This window comes from Piliocolobus tephrosceles, chromosome 9, assembly GCF_002776525.5.
Source record: "Piliocolobus tephrosceles isolate RC106 chromosome 9, ASM277652v3, whole genome shotgun sequence".
Taxonomy (NCBI): domain Eukaryota; kingdom Metazoa; phylum Chordata; class Mammalia; order Primates; family Cercopithecidae; genus Piliocolobus; species Piliocolobus tephrosceles.
In genome coordinates, this window is record NC_045442.1 from 15,209,492 (window position 1) to 15,216,330 (window position 6,839).

Sequence of the window (6,839 nt, forward strand, 5' to 3'; positions counted from 1 at the left end):
AAATTGAGCTGACATGGATACTGTGATAGGAATGATAGTATGGGGCCCCCCATGCAAATGACAGAAATTAGCATCCAGTCAATGGGTTCTGAAATGCAATATTCAACTCAGCCCAGGACACCTGCTTTGGGTCTCTCATTTTCTCTCAGATACAATGTGATGATCATGACATAAATGAATCTTTCCACTTGTGTTGTGCCTCATAAAAGGTCACTGAAATGCCAAAGAACGTTAGATACCATGGAAATGTTTGGAGAATAACATTCCTTAGCGTATCATCTAATTGTTTCTAATGGTCAGTTTCACCCATGCAGCTGACACCCTGCATCAGTCCAGATCCAGTCTGTAGATAGCTTTTATAACATTTGCACATTACAAAGCAATGATAAATGGTCCAGAGTTGTAAAAGGGCTATGAGACAATCATATAATTTATCATTCAAAATAAGACACTTCTGAGAGTAAAAGGGAACAATGTTAATAATTACACTGGGTCTAGGGACATAAACCCGGACTGTTCCTGGCTAAATGGAAGAGATGGCACCTGAGTCATAAGGCACAGCTATGATCTTTGTTCTCTATCCTTCTCCTTGCAGTCAATGCTAGCATCATCTGAAGATGACAAAGGTCATGAGCTTGGCCCTTCCCCCCACAAATCAGGTGAAATGCATTCCACTGGCCCTCTTAGTCCAGAAGGAGATGTTAACACAGGCCTTGAGCTTCTGAGAGGAATCTAGGACAAATATAGAGGTTAGGAGTTGTCCCTGCATATCCTGTATATGTATGTATTTATGGGAAAGCCTCACCTTGGAAAATGCCATTTTGGAAACCATGGGCAGAAGAGGGGGAGTATGGAAGCAGGACAAGGAAGAGTCTACAGGGAGCAGGAGGAGAACTTGGAGAATACAGTGTCCTCTGGAGTGAGAGAAGGACTGACAGACATCTGGCAATGGAAGGTGTGGCAGCCAGTCTCCCAGACAGCTCCCACTGGTCCTGCCCCTTAGTATCCATACCCTGTGTGGGCACATCAACAGGGCAGAGCTGGTGTATTAGTGTCTTTTCATGCTGCTCATAAACACATACCTGAGACTGGGCAATTTACAAAAGAAAGAGGTTTAATGGACTTACAGTTCCACATGGCTGGGGAGGCCTCACAGTCATGAAAGGCACATCTCACATCGTGGCAAACAAGAGAAAATAGCTTGTGCAGGGAAACTCCACCTTATAAAACTGTCAAGTCTCATGAAAATTCTTCACTATCATGAGAACAGCATGGGAAAGACCTGCCTCCATGATTCAATTACCTCCTACTGGGTCCCTCCCACAACACATGGGAATTCAAGATGAGATTTGGGTGGGGACACAGCCAAATCATATCATACCACCCCTGGCCTCTCCCAAATCTCATGTCCTCACATTTCAAAACCAATCATGTCTTCCCAGTAGTCCCCAAAGTCTTAACTCATTTCAGCATTAACTTAAAAGTCCACAGTCCAAAGTCTCATCTGAGACAAGGCAAGTCCCTTCTGCCTATGAGCCTGTAAAATCAAAAGTAAGTTACTTCCTAGATATAATGGGGGTACAGGTATTGGGTAAATACAGCCATTCCAAATAGATACATTGGCCAAAGGGGCTATGGGCCCCATGCAAGTCTGAAATCCAGTGGGGCAGTCAAATCTTAAAGCTCCAAAATGATCTTTGACTCCATGTCTCACATCCAGGTCACACTGATCCAAGAGGTGGGTTCCTATGGTCTTGGGCAGCTCTGCCCCTGTGGCTTTCCAGGGCACAGCCTTCCTCCTGGCTGCTTTCACAGGCTGGCATTGGGTGTCTGCAGCTTTTCCAGGTGCACAGTGCAAGCTGTCAGTGGATCTACCATTCTGGGGTGGAGGATGGTGGCCCTCTTCACACAGCTCCACTAGGCAGTGCCCCAGCAGGGACTCTGTGTGGGGGCTCTGACCCCACATTTTCCTTCTGAGCTGCCCTAGCATAGGTTTTCCATGAGGGCGCCGCCCCACCAGCAAACTTCTGCCTGGGCATCCAGGTGTTTCCATACATCCTCTGAAATCTAAGCAGAGGTTCCCAAACCTCAATTCTTGACTTTTGTGCACTCACAGGCTCAACATCACATGGAAGTGCCAAGCCTTGGGAGTTGCACCCTCTGAAGCTATGACCTGAGCTCTATTTTGGCACCTTTCAGCCATGACTGGAACAGCTGGGTTGCAGGGCACCAAGTCCCTAGGCTGCATACAGTGTGAGGACCCTGGGTCCAGTCTACATGTGAAACCATGTTTTCCTCCTAGGTCTTCAGGCCTGTGATGGGAAGGGCTACTGTGAAGAGCTCTGACATATCCTAGAGACATTTTCCCCATTGTCTTGTAGATTAACATTCAGCTCCTTGTTACATATGCAAATTTCTGCAGTCAGCTTGAATTTCTTCTCAGAAAATGGAATTTTCACTTCTATTGCATTGTCAGGTGGCAAAATTTCCAAACTTTTATGATCTGCTTCCCTTATAAAACTGAATTCCTTTAACAGCACCCAAGTCACCTCTTGATGCTGCTTAGAAATTTCTTCCACCAGATACCCTAAATCATCACTCTCAAGTTCAAAGTTTCACAAATCTGTAGGGCAGGGGCAAAATGCTGCTAGTCTCTTTGCTAAAACATAACAGGAGTCACCTTTGCTCCAGTTCCCAACAAGTTCCTCATTTCCATCTGAGACCACCTCAGCCTGGACTTTATTGTCCATATTGCTATCAGCATTTTGGGCAAAGCCATTCAACAAGTGTCTAGGGAGTTCCAAACTTTCCCACATTTTCCTATCTTCTTCTGAGCCCTCCAAACTCTTCCAACCTCGGCCTGTTACCCAGTTTCAAAGTCACTTCTACATTTTTGGGTATCTTTTCTGCAGCACCCCACTTCTGATACCAATTTACTGTACTCATCATTTTCACAGTGCTGATAAAGACATACCTGAGACTGGAAAATTTACAAAATAAAGAGATTTAATGGACTTACAGTTCCACGTGGCTTGGGGAGGCCTCATAATCATGGCAGAAGGTGAAAGGCATGTCTCACATGGCAGCAGACAAGAGAAGAGAGTTTGTACAGGGCATCTCCCCCTTATAAAACTGTGAGATCTTGTGAGTCTTATTTACTATCACAACAACAGCATGGGAAAGACCTGCTCCCATGATTTAGTTACCTCCCACTAGGCCCCTCCCACAACACATGGGAATTCAAGATGAGATTTGGGTTTGGACACAGCCAAACCATATCAGCTGAGTAATCAATAGGACATTGAGGAAATGATAGAGTGTTCCTTTTTTTTTTTTTGAGACGGAGTCTCGCTCTGCTGCCCAGGCTGGAGTGCTGTGGCCGGATCTCAGCTCACTGCAAGCTCTGCCTCCCGGGTTCACGCCATTCTCCTGCTTCAGCCTCCCGAGTAGTAGCTGGGACTACAGGTGACTGCCACCTCGCCTGGCTAACTTTTTGTATTTTTTAGTAGAGACGGGGTTTCACCGTGTTAGCCAGGATGGTCTCGATCTCCTGACCTCGTGATCCACCAGTCTCGGCCTCCCAAAGAGTGTTCCTTTTGAAGCTAGGTTATGAATGACATTGTGGCTTCCACTGTGCTCTCCCTTTGCTGACTCATGCTGGGGGAAGATGGCAGCCATGACAGGAAGACACTTAAGCAGCCCAATGGAGAGGGCCATGCAGTGAAGACCTGAGGCCTCCTGCCAAAAACTATGGGAGTGAGCCATCTTGGAAATAACATGGTTAACAAAGAATATATTCCTTTTAGGCTTCCCACAAGAAATGTCCACTAGATTTTCAAGGGAAGTGATACTATCAGATGTGACAAAAAATATGATTTAAGGCACTATATGCAAACCCCTGCCTTATTACTTTATGGCTACACTTTTTGTTTTCCAGGGAAATAGTCTGAGTCTCTTATTATTGTATTTTTATTATAGGTAAAATTTTATGACATAGGGTAACCCACATAAAATTGATCCATAATAATTTTTCTAAGTGGGCCAACTTACAGTACAGGCCACTTGGAATTGCTGGATTATGTCCAAATGGTATAATCATTTTCCTGAAAGATAACTACATTGGCATTTGAATGCCTCTGATTGAAAAAAAAAATGGAGATGTGGCCACATGGCCCTGCTGGAGTTTACTGACATTCACTGCCTTGTGAAACTCAAACTGCATGTGGCATTTGCAGGGTGAGCTGAGTTTTCTCTATTAGTTTCATCCAGACCCACACCCTCCTTTGCCCTGTACTTTCCCAACTAAATCACATGCCTTGATACACTCTAAGTCATGAATTAGTAAAGAACCAACCAACTGCCCTATCTAGAGAAGCATGTTTAATCTTTCATGGCCAGCTCCAGGAAGGATGCCCTTTGAATGACTGTCTTTCTTTTTTTTCCCCCATGCCCCTCAAGAGCTGACCAAGACAAATGCTCTCTTGATTTTGTCAGGTAATTTTTAAAAAAAATACTTGAGCTTACAAAATGAGGAAGGAAGAAAGTCAACATCTAAGGCTGCCATGAACAGCTGTAGAGACTGTGCACTTCACAAGGCATGCAGCAAAGAAGAGGAGAGCGGCTGAAATTCAGACCACTTGCCCAAATGTGGGCTCTGGCCTGGTGGAGGACGTGATATGGGAGAGGGTCAGGGAAGTGCTGGGTAGAGAAGAGCAGGGTCCCTGGCAAAGGCCCCACCCTCAAGCCTGAAGACCTGCTACCCTAAATGAGGACAGGCATTTCTGTCTTCACACCCAAAAAGTTGCCTTTTGGCCTGCCACGCCCCCATGTTGCCTCCGTATAAACCCAAGACCTTAGTGGGCACACAAGCAGCTAAATGTTGAGACCAACAGACTAATGGACCAGCAGACCAGCGACAGCGGAACAATGTGGCAGAGAAAGAGAGATGAGGAGAGATGTCTGGATACTGAGGGGAGTTCAGCTGGGGGTGCTCAGAGAAGAGCCCGGCCACTGGGTGGCCAAGGAAAGACTACCTTCCAACTCCATCCCCACTTCAGGCTTCCTGTTCATCTTGCAGAGAGTCATTTCCACCACTCAATAAAACCTTGCACTCATCCTTTGATCCCACATTTGATCTGATTCTTTCGGGGCACTGGGCAAGAGCTCAGGATACAGAAGGCCGTCACACAGGCCCTCTGCCTTTGCGATAAGGCAGAGGGTCCCTTGAGCTGATTAGCACACAAGCCATCTGTAGATGGCAAATCTGAAAGAGTTTGGTAACATATGCCCACTTGGGCTTTGAGAGTCGCAGACACCCACCCCTAGATGCTGCCATGGGGTAGGAGTCCAAAAGTGCGTGCGCTGGTCTCTGCACCTGCCCATCTGCATGCTCCCCTTAGGGGTTTGAGCTGCAGGCTGACCAAGCAGGTGAGCCACACCCCTGTTGCACGTCCTGCTAGGGGCATCAAGGAACTCTCCCATTTCATAGGGACCATTTTCTGATTCACACAAAGGGCCCTGTCTCGGCCAACACTGTTCCTGCCAACATTGTTTCTTTCCTTCGTCTTGTCTTTTTCTTCCCTTCTCTTTTCACTTTAACAAAAAACCTACGTAAAATCTCCTGTAATTTGTTTTCCTTCTCGAGGAAAGGTTAATTCTTGTATCTGTAACTCATTTGCAGGAAATTAGACACAGGAGCAGTTGGACACTCAAGATAATTTGAAAAGCCTCTTTGAAGCTCTTTTCCTTCAGGTTCAGTTAAATAGGCTCCTTCCCCATCCTGAATTCCCAGTGGGGTTCAGTGTCCTGAAGAGGGGTTGAATGGGGGTGTCTAGGGGAAATGAGACTGGGCTGGGGTATAGAACTGACTGGACTGTTCCCCAACATTCCCTAGTCTTCCCCTCCTCAAACACTTCCTACCATGGTTTTCATCAAGCTTTTTAATGTTTGTATCAGTTCGAGATGATGGGCCTTTCTTTGTGTCCATACATAATCCCTACCTTTGGTTTATCTGTCACAACAGAGTCAGAGGACTGAAAGCCACAGATAATTCAGAAACACCTGATGAAGGAAAGTTTTTTTTTTTTTGAGACGGAGTCTAGCTCTGTCGCCCAGGCTGGAGTGCAGTGGCACGATCTCGGCTCACTGCAAGCTCCGCCTCCCGGGTTTACGCCATTCTCCTGCCTCAGTCTCCCGAGTAGCTGGGACTACAGGCGCCCGCCATCTCGCCCGGCTAGTTTTTTGTATTTTTTAGTAGAGACGGGGTTTCACCGTGTAGACCAGGATGGTCTCGATCTCCTGACCTCGTGATCCACCCGTCTCGGCCTCCCAAAGTGCTGGGATTACAGGCTTGAGCCACTACGCCAGGCCGAAGGAAAGTTTTAATCTTCTCTTCCTTCTAAATCTTTTAGCCAGGGAGAGCACGAGTGATTGAAATGACAGATTCGAGTTTTGTCCTGGACTGCTCCCATCTCCTGGAATGGTGAGCTCCAAGGACTTATTTATGAAAGTTGTTGGATTTTATTGTCTTTCTGGCACTATTTTTTCTTCTACTAAGGGCAGTGTTGTGTAGAATGATCTGAAGTCAATTCTTGGTTCTGCCACTCTAGGCTGGGTGACCTTGGGCCAATTATTTCATCTTAATAAAACACAGCTTCCTCTTTCACAGGATGGGTTTATGGAGTCAAATAACAGGTAAATAATATGTCTGTATATGTGTGCGTGTGTGTGAGTGTGTGAGAATGAGTGTGTGAATGTGTGTGAGAGTGTGTGGTGTGAGAGTGCATGTGTGTATGTGACTGTTACTGTGTGTGTGTGTGAACGAGTGTGTGTGAATGTGT